We start from the raw sequence: 15,886 nt of genomic DNA, 5'->3' as shown, positions 1-15,886 counted from the left end.
TGAACATACGAACCTAAGAAGAGCCTAATGACCCATCTAGTCCAGCATGCTGTTATCTCAGGGGCTGGGAGAGGACATGGGTGGCACTGTGGTCTAAACCACTGAGCTTCTTGAGCTTGCCAATCAGAAGGTCAGCAGTTCGAATCCCCGCAACGGGGTAGCTCCTGTTGCTCTGTTCCAGCTCCTGCCAGCCTAGCAGTTCAAAAGCACACCAGTGCAGGTAGAGAAATAGGTATCGCTGCGGTGCGAAGGTATACGGCGTTTCCGTGTGCTCTAGTTTCTGTCACGGTGTCCTATTGTGCCAGAAGTGATTTTGTCATGCTGGCCACATGGCCCAGAAAGCTGTCTGTGGACAAACGCCAGTTCTCTCGGCCTGAAAGCAATATGAGCACCGCAACCTCACAGTCACCTTTGACTGGACTTAACCATCCAGGGGTCCTTTACCTTTTTACCTATCACAGGGGCTGGCCAGATGTCTGTGGGATGCCTGCAAACTGGACTCGAGCGCAACAGCACTCTACCCACCTGAAATAATAATAATAATTTATTATTTATACCCCACTCATCCGGCTGAGTTTCCCCAGCAACTCTGGGTGGCTCCCAATCGAGTGTTAAAAACAATACAGCATTAAATATTTAAAATTTTCCTAAAAAGGGCTGCCTTCAGCAGTCTTTTAAAAATAAGATAGCTGCTTATATCCTTGACATCTGATGGGAGGGCGTTCCACAGGGCGGGTGCCACTACCAAGAAGGCCCTCTGCCTCGTTCCCTGTAACCTCACTTCTCACAATGAGGGAACCGCCTGAAGGCCCTTGGAGCTGGGCCTCAGTGTCCGGGCTGAATGATGGTTGTGGAGACGCTCCTTCAGGTATACTGGACTGAGGCTGTTTAGGGCTTTAAAGGTCAGCACCAACACTCTGAAATTCCCAGCAACTGGCATTCAGAGGCATAATGCTGCTGACAGTGGAGACATAACATTGGCACCATGGTTAGAAGTTGCTGATAGACTAGTCTTGCATGAATTTGTCTAATTCTCCTTTAAGGCTACTCAAGTTGGTGGCCATCACTGCCTCCTGTGGGAACTAGTTCCATATTTCTTGGATAACAGGTCTCTAGACACGTGGAGACTGCCTGTTTTTTCAGGCCTCAGGCCCTGGCTTTGGAAATATACTTTTCACTCATAAAAATCAGTCATTACACAGGTATGTCAGCCTTGATAGCTCAGTTGGTTAGAGCACGGTGCTTAGAACGCCAAGGCTGCAGGTTGCAGTGTTATGTACAGCGAATTTTATCTGCGTCTATCAAGGTGGGGCGGCGGCGAGTTTTAGCCATTGTTTGATTCCCAAGAGAGAATGGGGGTGAAACAAAGCTTTTTTGTTGTTTTTCAGGAGCAGGCTAGGGACTCTGCTGCAAATAAAACGTTTTGAATGTGTTGTAAAGTGTGATATACAATTGTGGCACCAAACGGCGACTGTGAGCTATAGCAAATTCAATGCTTTTTTTCAAAACAATTTTTTAAAAAAACGTCCTCACAGCGTTTTTAATATGTGTGTAGATTCCACCCGGGCCTCAGATGCCAAGTCATATCGGGCAGCCTTTGAACTGTCAGACTGTTCCCTGAAGTGCCAAATCAGGATCCAAACTCTAGCTTGTGGTTTGTGTTGTGTTCTCCCCTCCCAATTATGCATCCCTGTGCGGTAAAAGCCCTGTTTTTGCAGACTTCTAACCCCCCCCAACATATGGATCTGTAAACATGTATCCATCATTATGTCCATGACAGCCAGTTTCTTTCATTGAACCATTATACTCTTTTATATCACTCTTTTGCATTGCTTATTCCTGTATTAACCTCGTTTCTTGTTAGGGAAAATGGAAAATGGATAAATGGGGAGTTCTCAAATGCTCTTCTTATGCGTCTAAGATCCCCCCAAAGTTCAGATTAATTGTTCCCCCAATGAAAGTGGCATAGTCTTAAGGCCTTTAGGCTTAGATAAACATCTTTAATCACTTTCACGTTGAAATAAAAGGAGCTTGGGAATGCGAAACTCGAGTGCACTTTGATTCCTGCAAAAGGAGAACTTGGGGACATGTTGCAGATATGCGAATAAATCACCTCGCTCACATTAAGGCGGGTGGGATTCCTGCATGGCTTTCAGCATGCTTTAAAGTAAATGATTCCTACAACTTCAGCTTAATGTCTTTTGCACATGTGGGCCGTTCTTGGGAGGCTGGGATGGAACAGGGGGCAACTTTGCTTTCCACCCGATGTCAAAAGCTAGCCATTTCAGAAACGTATATCCAACAAAAGACAGGTATCAAGGGTCAGGGTAAGCAAAAACATGGTGGACTCACATTGAGCCTTTCACTCTTTACCTCTGAGCATCCAGGAGTCTCGCTGATCGGAGGCTACAGACACTTAACAGTTGATCACGTGAAATACTTACTGGGTTAATGGCGCCTCTTGGTGCCAAAGGAGGCCTTCGCCACCAGGTGCGGAGGATAATATATTATCCGAAATAAACTCTCTCAGAAACAACACATCTTTATGATAATCATTCCATCCACCCCTGCAGCTAATTAGTAGTCAAAGCAAGATAAGTATTGTGGCTCTATGGCTCGTTTCCCTTCCCCGCCTGCGAATGATGCTATTAATATTGCAAGCAAGTGTTCCATTCTGCCTCCCAGGCCTGCTTGCCCAACAAACGGCAGCCCATTTTGGCTGCTCCCTTCCTTTCCTCTCTCCCAGCATCAGGATTACATTTAGATTTATGTGTATGGTGCACACTATAAATTTCACCTTGGCATTTATTATACAGCACTCTTCCTTGTTAAACTTTATCGTGCTTTGTAAAAATAAGAAATATTTTGGAAAAATCTACATTCTGAAACTTTGTAGGAAAACCACCGTTGCCGTGCTGCCCAAACCCGAAAGGAAACTGTGGGGTTACACTGAAAGCGACTGAATTTCACAGGTAGGGCTGCAAGACAGTGAAGGTTATGTTACTTGGAGCAAGTCTCTCCTTGAAAACAACAAGCTGTTTAGAAGAAGAAGAAGAAAAGAGTTTGGATTTGATATCCCACTTTATCACTACCCAAAGGAGTCTCAAAGCGGCTAACAATCTCTTTTCCCTTCCTCCCCCACAACAAACACTCTGTGAGGTGAGTGAGGCTGCCATGCCTTTGAATGTTGTTGGTACAATTAGATTTGACAGGTAATAACAGGACTGGTGCCAGTCCCTGATATCCCTTATCAGCTGCCAGGGACCCAGCACCCTGGCATGACCCACCATCAAGGGGATTCATTTTATTTTTATTTCTTCAGCACTGGTCCTCTGAGCTGTTGGATGTAGCCGCCATTTTAGTTTCCTACAGTGTCCTCAATGTAGTATCACCTTGGGAAGGCATTTTGGGAAATTAAAATGGTGGCCCCCTACTTGGAGTGGGGCTGCTGATGTCACTTTTGGAATCCAGGTTTTGGGGATGAACCTTTAAAAACTGCCCTGATTTTAAACAAATTGGCAGGAAACTAATAGGCTGTGAACCAGATTCAGCCAATGCCTGAATCACAAACCAAATTGGGCCAGTTTGGTCAGATCTAGGCTTCAACTGATTTGGATCAATACAGCCCCAGATGAAGAAGAAGAAGAAGAGTTTGGATTTGATATCCCGCCTTTCACTCCCCTAAGGAGTCTCAAAGTAGCTAACATTCTCCTTTCCCTTCCTCCCCCACAACAAACACTCTGTGAGGTGAGTGGGGCTGAGAGACTTCAAAGAAGTGTGACTGGCCCAAGGTCACCCAGCAGCTGCATGTGGAGGAGCGGAGACGTGAACCCGGTTCCCCAGATTACGAGACTACCGCTCTTAACCACTACACCACACTGGCTTAACAGATAACCCCTGGTTGAGCCATCAGCTCCTACATATTCGGATGCCGGATTATCGTCTTCCAAAGCCACTGCTCTATTCTAAACTAAAAAAATGGAAAGCGTAATGCTGGCGGTCAACAAAAGAGGTTTAAAGACTGTCGCAAGGCAAATCTTAAAAAATGTAGTATAAACACTGAAAACTGGGAAACACTGGCCTGTGAGCGCGCCAGCTGGAGAACAGCCTTTACCAAAGGTGTCATGGGCTTTGAAGACACTCAAACTCAGGACTCAAGGGAGAAACATGCTAAGGGGAAGGCACGTTTGGCGAACCCTCACCATGATCAATTCCTGCCCGGAAACCTATGTCCCCACTGTGGAAGGACGTGTGGATCCAGAATTGGCCTCTACAGTCACTTGTGGACTCACTGTTAAGACTGTGTTCATGGAAGACAATCTTACTCAGCCACGAGCGATTGCCAAAGAAGAAGAAGAAGACATTGGGGGTATCCTACCTTCCCAGGGTTACAAACCAACCAACCAATATTAATCCCTGATTTGCCAAGGTCTACTCCTATCCAATGGGTCGTTATTTTTGGAAACAAACTTTAGCAATGCTACTTGTGCATAAGCTTTGTGTGCACATTCAGTTGTCTCTTACAGTAGCCCCCCTCCTCCTATAACGCTGAAAGTGAGAGTCTAACCAACCCAGGGATTTGAACTCTCAGTACTGGAATTTTGTTTTTTTTTGTTTTTTTCATTTAGCCCTTCTAAAATCACTTATAATCCTTTTTTAAATGGGTGCTCCTTATCACATTCTGCTGGTAATGCTACCATTCCTTCTCTTTTAGTGGGCAATAATCCAGCTCCCTCATTGATATAAAATACCCACTCTTCAACCTCATAGTTTATCCACTTTAGAACCAGGTTATTGTCTCATAAAATTGTTGCGATGGCACCGTTAATGCTGGCTATTATTTTAGAGGCCAAAATCATAATCTTCATCATAAAGATTTATGTCTTTTTTTACTTGCTTAAAGTTTTCAAACTGTGGGCCATATCCTGCCATTGATTTTCCCCCCTCTGCAGAAGATCCATTTTAAAAAAATAAAAATAAAAATTATTATCGCAATTGGTTTCTTTCTCCCTTGCGATTTAATGCTGTGGCATCAAATGATGCAGTCGTATTCCTAACACAAATTTATTAACGCTGTACTGTAGAATTGAGGCCATAAAACACGATCATTCTCAGTCCAAAGGGTAAGTGTGGTTTGGATCTGACAGAATTGTGCATCATTTTGGGGAGACCACCATTTTTCTTAATATCAGCCTAAGAAAACAAAGTTATCTGTGAGTGATGTTGCTATTACTGTACTGATGGCAAATCCAAACAATGTACTGCTCCCAACCTGAAATAGCTGGAGACAACAGTGAGGTCCGCATCCAGGCACTGCAAATCACAAAACACTGTCTGAAACTTCAAAGAGAAATCAACATGTCCTGATAAAAGACAAGATAAAAGCCCAGATGGGAAGTCAAGGAACAGAAAGCACAATCACATAGTTTAGATCAGCAGATAAGTATGCAAGCAGCCAGGTGGAGTTTGAATCGCTTGATAACTATCTTTCCAGGTGGTTTATTGGATATTTCTTCATGCGTTCAATGTTGTTTCTAAAGGCTGAGATGTTCTGCAGAGGCACAGTGTTACAGCTCTGATCTGAAACCCCTTACTCTTTGTGTAGCTTGTGAATTTCTTCACTGCACAGTATAATAGGGATGAGAGAGCCTGTGGCTTTCCAGAAACTGCTGGACTACAACTCCCATCATTCTTGACTACTAACCAAGCTGGCTGGAGCTGATGGAATTGGAGTCCAAGAACATCTACAGGGCCACAGGTGTCCCCATCTATCTAAACGACAATGGTACACAGATCAACATGTGTTTCCACTCCTTTTTCCTATACCTTCCCACTGGGACACTGCAACGAAAGGAGTGGGATAAAGCACATCATAGCTATCAGTCTATGACAGCACATTGCAGACAGTCATATTATCTTGCCAGAACATAGGCTGCATGGAGGCTATCAACTAGGCAGTACGTGGATACAGTTGTAACACTTCTCATAATCTCTGTGGCTGGAGAAAGCACAACTGTATTTGTGGAAATTGCTGCCAACAAAATATGTGCACAGACTGTTTTCCCTGTGCAGTTGTGGGCACATATGAGGTTGTGATCACTCAAATGTAGGAAAAACTGACAGTATCTAACAACTGGCTTTGCTTTGATCTTGGTATGAGAAATGCTGTATATACTCAGAGTCTGGGCAATTTTATGATATTGTGAAGATATTGGTCATACGAACTTGCTGATATACATCTGTAAAAATATAGCGCTGCCACATTTGGTCAAAAAACAAGGTCCATTTGGCCACCACTCTGTGTCTGCAAGTGACCAACAAAACATCTCAAGGAGTGTGCCTGCAGGACCTGGTGGTAGCAAAAAAACAGGTAAAAGGTAAAGGACCCCTGGGCAGTTAAGTCCAGTCAAAGATGATTATGGGGTGCTGCGTTCATCTTGCTTTGAGGCCAAGGGAGACGGCGTTTGTCCACAGACAGCTTTCTGGGTCATGTGGCCAGCATGACTAAACTGATTCTGGTGCAACTGGACACTGTGACGGAAAACAGAGTGCACGGAAACACCATTTACCTTCCCGCCAGAGCGGTACCTATTTATCTACTTGCACTTTGATGTGCTTTTGAACTGCTAGGTTGGCAGGAGCTGGAACAGAGCAACAGGAGCTCACCCCGTCACAGGGATTTGAACCACCAACCTTCTGATTGGCAAGCCCAAGAGGCTCAGCGGTTTAGACCACAGCACCACACAGCACTCCTGCGGTGACCCACCAGTTGAAGACCAATGTTCTAGTCCAAGGATATAGCCAAAATGCTGTCTGCCAGATGTTGTGGACTATAACTCTCATCACCCACAATCAAAACGGGCAAATCTCCAGGCCCAGATGGGCTTACCTCCAAATACTATAAGACATTAAAAGACTATTTGATTTTACCACTAATGGAGGTTTGCAACCAGATTATGGGGGGAGGAAGGGCACCGGAAACGTGGAAAGAAGCTTTCATCACATTGATACCCAAAGTGGAAACTGAAAAGACTCAACTTAGGAACTACCGTCCCATCTCACTCCTAAATGTGGATTACAAAATATTTGCAGACATTTTGGCAAGTAGATTGAAAAAGGTTTTAAATGAAGTAATTCATAAGGACCAAGCAGGCTTTCTTCCTGGCAGGCATTTGTTGGATAATACTCGGAATATTATCGATATTCTGGAACTTTTACAAACAAATATTAACACTAAAGCAGTGTTAATCTTTATCGATGCTGAGAAGGCCTTTGACAATATTTCTTGGAAATTTATGAAGAAAAACTTGGAAAGGATGGGAGTGGGACGGGGGTTTGAAAATGGTATAGAAGCAATTTATTCAGAACAAAAAGCTAAGTTGATAGTGAACAATGTGGTGACAGAGGAGTTCCATATTGAAAAAGGAACACGTCAGGGGTGCCCCCTATCCCCCCTACTATTTATATCAGTCCTGGAGGTTTTGCTGAACATGATTAGGAGGGACCGGCAAATACAGGGGATCACGGTCGGAGTGAAACAATATAAACTGAAAGCATTTGCAGATGACTTAGTAATAACATTACAGGAGCCAGAATCTAGTACAAAAAGAGTTCTGGAGCTGATACAAGAATTTGGTCGGGTGGCAGGATTTAAGTTGAACAAACAAAAGACTAAAGTTTTGGGGAAAAACTTGACGCCTTTAGAAATAGAGGGGTTTCAGAAGGAAACAGAGTTAGTTGTGGTTAAGAAGGTGAAATACCTGGGGGTAAACTTGACGCCTAAAAATTTGAACTTGTTTAAGGACAACTATGAGAAATGTTGGTCAGAAGTTAAGAAAGATCTGGAAACATGGTCGAGACTGAAGCTTTCCTTGCTGGGCCGAATTGCTGCTGTTAAGATGAATGTTTTGCCAAAAATGTTGTTTCTATTTCAAACCTTGCAGGTCGTGGACAGAGTGGAATGTTTTGGAAAGTGGCAGAGGGATATCTCAAAGTTTGTCTGGCAGGGCAAAAAGCCCCGAATAAAGTTTAAAATACTAACTGACGCAAAAGAAAGAGGGGGGTTTGCCCTGCCAGACTTAAGGTTATACTATGAGGCGGCAGCCTTCTGCTGGTTGAAAGATTGGATTTTATTAGAGAATACAGATGTCCTAGACCTGGAAGGTTTTAACAATTCGTTAGGATGGCATGCTTATCTGTGGTACGGCAAGGCAAAAACACATGGAATGTTCAAAAACCATATTGTCAGGAAAGCAATTTTTATGGTCTGGTTGAAATACAAAGACTTACTTGAAAGTAAGACTCCGAGGTGGTTATCACCAGTGGAGGCTAAGGCGTGGAAAAAACCCAATATGGAGACCGGCTGGCCGAAATATTGGGAACTAATAGAAAAAGTTGGTGACAATTGGAGGTTGCGGAGCTTTGAAAATTTAAAAGATAAGGTGCAAGATTGGTTCCATTATGCCCAAATTAACGAGGTTGTTAAGTTGGATAAAAAAATAGGATTCCAGGTGGAAAAATCGAAACTTGAGACAGAGTTGTTAGAACCAAAGACCAAGGTTTTATCGAGAATGTATAACTTGCTGCTTAAGTGGAATACACAGGATGAGACAGTTAAATCAGCCATGATAAAGTGGGCTCAAGACATTGGTCACAACATTATGTCTGAAGACTGGGAAAGGTTATGGACCACCGGTATGAAATTTACGGCATGTAATGCCTTGAAAGAAAACATTATGAAAATGGTATACAGGTGGTACATGACCCCAGTCAAGCTTGCTAAGATATACCATTTGTCTGATAACAAATGTTGGAAGTGCAAGGAGGCTGAAGGAACTTTCTTTCACCTTTGGTGGACTTGCCCAAGAGTGAAGGCCTTCTGGGAAATGATCTACAACGAGTTAAAAAAGGTGTTTAAGTACACCTTCCCTAAAAAAACGGAGGCCTTCCTCTTGGGTATGGTCGGCCAAAAGGTCTTAAAGAAGGATAGAACGTTTTTTATGTATGCTACCACTGCAGCAAGAATTCTGATCGCTAAATATTGGAAGACTCAAGATTTACCCACGCTGGAAGAGTGGCAAACGCAACTGATTGACTACATGGAGTTGGCCGAAATGACTGCCAGAATCCGAGACCTGGGAGAAGAAGCAATGGAGGAGGACTGGAAAAAATTTAAGAATTATTTGCAAAAACTTTATAAGTTATATGAACTATAAAATGACGCATAATTTGAAATGCTAGCCCCAGCAATGAGAGTGCAATATTTATGAAATTGGATAACAATATTGAAGGGATCAAAGTTTAAAGGTTAAAAAGGATAATATATTCTGTTTTTAGAGTAAATGGACAATAAGGGATTTAAACTTAAATTGCAATCGAAAGTACCAAAGAAACACATGAAACAAGGTTACAATTTGCTGATAAATTTATTGTTGGGAATGCTTTGTGCGGGAGATGTGGGGAAGTTCGATGGAAAGTTGGAATAAGCTGTTGAAGGGTTATGATTCTCTTTATTTTCTTTCACATTTTTCTTTCTTTTTTTCTTCTTCTGTTCTCTGCCTGTACCTGAAAAAATGTAATAAAAACTTTTTTTAAAAAAAAAAAGAATCAAGTGTGATGGGAGTTATAGTGCACAACACTGATGACTCCTGATCTAGACCAGTGTTTCCCAAACTTTGGTCTTCAGGGGCTTCCATACTACAATTCCCACAATCCCTGATTGTTGTATTGCCAGCTAGGGATGATGGGAGTTGGAAACCCAAGTTTGGGAAACAGCTGGAAACCCAAGTTTGGGAAACACTGATCTAGTTTGTGACCATTTACAGTATAATATTGATAAACCCTTTGAACGTCAATGGATCCCAAATAGGGTTTTCTTCCTCCTTGTCCATCCTGTGTTCTTCACTTTTCCCGCCACCACTCCCTACCCTTGAGGATCCCCGAAGCAGATGCAGAGACAAATAAGTTTTGATATTAAGTCCTCTGTAGCCTGCAATACTTGCTTTCAATGCAATCCTGCTAAATTCAGCTCAAAAAAGATATTGCAGAGCAAAAAAAGGTGCATAAAATGACACTCACTCCCACTCCCCTGTGAGAAAAACACACCATTTGGGCTTTTTTAGTTTAGAAAGGAAAAAGAAGAAGCAAATTAGGAGGGAAATGATAGAGGTGCATAAAAGTATGTATTGCATGGAGAAAGTGGACAAAGACCTGTATTTTCTTCCTCTCTCATACTTCCAGGGCCTGAGGTAAAGGGAGCAGAGTGTTGGAAGATTCCCCAGTATATGGTAATGACCAGTGGCCACCAACTTGAATTGCTTTTAAAAGGAATTGGAGAAATTAATGGCAGTGGCGTAGCGTGGGGGGTGCAAGGGGGGCCAGCCGCACCGGGCGCAACATCTGGGGGGGGGGCGTGCTCGCTGCCTCCGGAGTCGCCGAAGAGCCTCGGGCGCAGGCTGTAGCAGAGCCGCATGTCTCGCGGAACCGACGAGCTGTGCGCGCGTCCGGGCTGAAGGCGTCCGGCAGGCAGCGGCTCTCAGCGCTCGCCGCGGTCCCCGCACGTCAGGGCCGCAGAGGACGCGCCAGGCAGCCCCTCCTCACAGCCCTGCCTCCGCCGCTGCTGCTGCAGCTGCTGGGCCATGTTGCATTTTCCTCGCCTCTCTGCCCCCCTCCTCCTCCGGGCAAGCGGCGTCGTTTGGGCGGCAGCGCCAGCGGCAACTCGCCTCAGATCACCTGACGCGGCAGGTTAGGGGTTGGGGGGGCGCAAATTACTTGCCTTGCCCCGGGTTAGGGGGTGCAAATTACTTGCTTTGCCCCGGGTGCTGACAACTCACGCTACGCTGCTGATTAATGGTACACAATGACTGTTGGTGTGGCTCACAAGGGCACAGCCCATTGTTGCATTCAAATCATGGTTACAGGTTTCCCATAGGCATGTTTTTGGCCACTATAGAAACAGCTGGCTAAAGTAGAAGGGACTTGATCTGATCTAGGGCTGCCATATGTCCAGGTTTCTCCAGACATTTTACCCAATTTTTCAAAAATTCTGCCTGGACGCCATTTTCAACAGATGAACCTCGGCTATGTCGGGGAAATTCCAGGTGTATGGCAGCCCTATTTGATCCAGCAAGACTCCTCTTATAATCTGGACAGAAGGACCACTTATCATCAGCTGGAAGGGAGCAGTGGTTGTGGTCCAGCACAGCCACAGTGGCTTGGGAAGCCTCCTGGCTTCAGTGTGGCTGGGGGAGAACATAATATCCTCCACCACCTGCTGCGCTGATTGCTGGGCTTACCTGTGGTTACAGCCAATCGCAGGTGAGATAGAGGGCATGGTTTGGGGAGAGGACTAGAGTGGAAACTTCTTCTCTCTAGTCTGCTCTCTGGCTCTGAAAGTCAGCCGTACGCAGGCCTCACCCTCTCCTAAGCAAGAGCGTCTAGATTATAGCATTAGCACTCAATGAGCTTCACTGGCAGAACTCCCTTGGCCAATTTGCTGGATTTAGTTGTAAGAAACCAAAATATGTTTACCATTGAGTCGGTCCAAGCGTAACCATTGCTGTTTTCTTTTGGTAATGAATCACAGGATTAAAAGCACCATTTCCACACTTTAGAAGCAGCCGGGACTTTGTCAATTAACAGTGAACAATTGCATACATTTTTGTCTCCAATGTTTTTCCATCTCTTTCAATAATGGCTTCCTAATGTATTTTGGTGAATGATGGCTATCAGAGGCTCCTACTTAAACACGGCATTCCTTAGATCCTTTATCTCAAGAGCTCAGCCTTCCACAACTGGCAGTCACCCATGGATAGAAGCACATCTCTTGACTCTTACTAGATTACCTTGACTAAATGGGCTCCTGACAATGTCTTTCGCATTATAGCCTCGTATGGCACAGTCATTTGCCCCTTGTCAGCTTTCTGCACAATTGCAGCTCACCTCCAGTTGGTTTTCCAATATCAAACAACTGCTCTACTGTAAAAATAAATATGTGCCAGACTACAGAAACGATTATGCGCACGATTTCTCTGCACATTTGGAAAAGTCAGCCGGACACCAAGGGCTTGAAGACAAGCCATTGATTTGTACAATCAATGCCAGATAGAAGCTGCTTTCCTTAATTTTTAATAGCCCTTGTGCTTTTTCAATAACAACAACAAAATCTTTGCTATATGCAGTCTACTATGATTCCCCTCACCGCACAAATCCTTTGGATCCTATATCTGTGTTCTAAAAAGTTTAGCTATCCTTAGAGTCCATAAAACAGATGTATTAGTGCGATTTCATTTCTGCGAATCCCATGAACTGAAATGCAAGCAGGGTGAGATGAGGAGAGTATCACTTTAATAAAAGATGTGCGTATTCTGACCTGCAATGAAAGAGAGGAGAATATTATATTCCCCTGCAAAGGAAAAGGACTGTATTTATGCTGTTGCTGCATGTCTAGGTTAAAGCAAAAATGGGGGGGGGTCTTTTCCTTTTTTTAATATAATTTTTATTAGGTTTTCCATATTTCATTACATTTCAGAATAAAAAATCAAAGAAAAATTTATAACTTAAAGCACTGCTTAAATAAAGCACCGACTTCCTTCCCTCCCTTTAACAGACTTCCATACCACTTTACCGATTTCTTCACATTCCTATGTTTCGCTTTTTTACCTTATTATCAATCTTAAAGCAATCACCTTCTTAATTTCCCATTACCAAACATTTCAACTTAAACCTACAAATGTTTTCAGCTGTTTACAATTTTCTTTCATATAAAGTATAAATTTGCCCCAGTCCTTTTGGAACAGTTCATTCTGAATTCCAAAAGGATTCCGAATCTTCCCTGTCAGCTTTGCCAGCTCCACATACTCAACCATTTTTACTTGCCAATCTTCCAAGGTGGGGAGTTCTTGTTGCTTCCATTTCTGGGCCAGGAGTATTCTTGCGGCCATTGTTGTATACATGAACAAATTTACATCTTTCACTTGAATTTCCTCAGTTCACCCCAACAGAAAAGCCTCTGATTTTTTACTGAAATTATACTTAAATACCTTTTTCAATTCATTATATATAATATCCCAAAAGGCTTTAATCTTGGGGCAATTCCACCACATATGTAAAAAATTCGGGGCAGGGGTCTTTTCCAGCCTAAGGGTCATATTCTCTCATAGGCAACCTTCTTGGGGCAGCATGCTGGTGGTGGGTGGGGCCAGAGGCTAAAAGTGGGTGGAGCAATAGACATGAGCCTTACCCGGAGTACACTATGTTCTAGCCATGCAAAAGACAGAGGGTTCTGTATCTATAATTGGCCAGCCACTTACATGAGGGTTTGGTTCCGGCGATGCAAAGTCAGGAATACTCAGAAGCACCCCCGACAAGGTGGGGTGTGTGTTTCTGGGTGGGGTACAGAAGGGTCCTGGAATGCCTTCCTTACCAACCTCTGGGACACTCCTAGAGTCTGCAAGCAGGAAAACCCACTTGGTGACATGGAGGGCAGGGGAATAATTAAATGGAATGGCAAGTTCCTCCCACTCTCCGTTGGTTGGTTTGTTTACTCATTCCCCACACTCGTGTATGGTTGAGATCATGAATGTAAAGTGAGTGCAAGTTGAGGGCCCACTGCCTAAATGCGCACATCTCTCCAGCCAAGGAAGGAAGAGGCACTTCATCAACACATGGCAGCCAGACACAAGCATTTGCTATCTTTCATTCGTTTTCCGCAAGTGGCGTTCCCATTGTGTGAAAGCTCAGATACAATGTGGAAATTAATAGTTGGGGAAGCAGAATAAACTGCGGTGTGGATGCAGTCCCAATATCAGTTGTCCATGTGTTAAAGGCAGGATAGGTGGTGTGACTATATTGTCTAGAAGTATGCAGCAATGCTCTGCAAAATGAACAAATGCTCTGCCTTGGAAGACAATGGTGGAGGGCACCTTCAGGGGCGAAGTTCAATTGTTGGAGAGTTACAGCGCTTGCTGTGGCTGTAGAGACCCATACGGGAGCGACATGCTTTGTTGCAGCCCAGTTTTGCAGCTACAGGTGCACCACCATGGCGTTTTTCTCTCTCTGATTTCCTTCTAGTAGCCATTTCTCCTCTGGTCACATCTGTGGATGCGCAACATGACCGTATGTCTCCAGGCACTGCGATAGTAGTGTTCAAAAGATTCCCATATGGCGGGGTTAATTTTGTCAGCCTTTGTTTGTCACATTTGTCCGCTCACGGCTCCAGTGCACTCTATTGCCGAAGCCACACACAGTCTCCAGAAGCAGTGGATCTTCCAATTAGAGGTAGAAGCCAAATAAAATAATTAAAGAAAGAAATTAGGCTGAAAACATTTAATTTGGCGAAACGGAAGCGAAAAAGGAAGTCAGCTTCCGATTTCTGTGGATTGGCTCTGCAAGGGACGTTTTTGTGAATGGGAGATAGAGAATTACACACAGCCATTGAGACTTAGTAACAAATGGACTCTGACTTTGGGAACTGTTTCCTTCTTTTGGATATATGTTAGAAGCAGTTGTGTCAAGCTGTCTTCTGGGGGGGTGGGAGAAGATACATATTGACAGCTAGAGAGAATTTGATAGTCGGATAATATTGGCAGATTACAAGGCAAAAAGGGGGGGAAAGAGGTTTCGGAAGTGAAATAGCACCTCAGACCCTGGAACTTGGAGGCACAAAAGTAGGGCTAAGCAGGAGAACTCTCAATTATTTTGAGGGAAATAATAAATAATAAAGCAGAAGGAGAGCCTGGAATAGCTTCAGAATCAATTTTGGTGCCCACAGAGATCAGAGGTCACATTTGCAGACATCTTTGTAACGCAGAATGAATATAGAAAACCTGTTGAATATCAGTTGTCTGCAAGACAGATAAATGAGAATGGCAACATCATTTCTAATTGGTGTCGCACAGACCCTCCACCGTATTGGGCTCTGCTAAAGAAGTCAAATAATCTTTCTGTGTTGTTTTCCAGAAAGATTAGCGTTTTGGAGACTCCCTAATCGTTTAGTTCTTATAAATCACGATCTAGATGTGTGTTAACATGACACTAAAGCGACTGTTTAAAAGACACATCCAATTAGTAGGGGGAAATAAGACAACGAGAAACGGGACTCTTGATAGCCATCAAAAACTAAACTGAGCCCACAAGATCGACAAAACTTGAAAGATTTTCGAGCAGCGGGGGTTATTGGTAGGTTGGGATAGTTCCATAAAAATTTAAAGGCAATGGCTTTAAGTGTATGATCTCTTACATAATCATTGCAGCTGGTTCTCTTGGGTGGGGGACTCTCCTAGGTGTGGAAATACAGGCTCAGTTTACCAAATTACAGAGCGTTTTTGTACATAGATACAAATCTTATTTGAATTGACTTTAATGGTATTGATTCTGAATTAACTGGTTTTAGCTCTGTGCTTTTGAACAGCGCTTCTAAATATCCACAATAGGGCTTGAATTGAACATCTCAGAAACGTCAGCTATGAATATTGACCGCACATTGATAAGGAATGTCCTCATTTCTATGGATGGAAGGTCTTCAGTGGCCAACAATCCCTGAAGTGCATGTTTACCTGGAAACAAACCCTTCCGGGTTCAATGTGCTGTACCTAGACGGGTGTGCATGTCATAAATGTAATCTCATATTGTTCCCGGGTATCTATTAGCTACTACCAAGTTCTGCTTTAATACAGGTTTATAAGATAGCTTATCTTTTGTCCTATTGGAACTGCTTGCTTTGGAATGGCAGTGGTACCTGCTGATAGAAATTTAATAATAAATAAATGCTACACTGACTCAACATTTTGCAGTCATGCATATAGCCGATCAGACTCTATTCTTTACCTGAATATAACGTGTTTTGCAACTCTTTGTGCATATGTGATTCTTACCATGCTTTGGAATT

Source organism: Podarcis liolepis, assembly GCF_965112155.1.
Source record: "Podarcis liolepis genome assembly, chromosome: 12".
In the NCBI taxonomy this organism is placed as follows: domain Eukaryota; kingdom Metazoa; phylum Chordata; class Lepidosauria; order Squamata; family Lacertidae; genus Podarcis; species Podarcis liolepis.
This window is presented reverse-complemented; position numbering follows the sequence as displayed.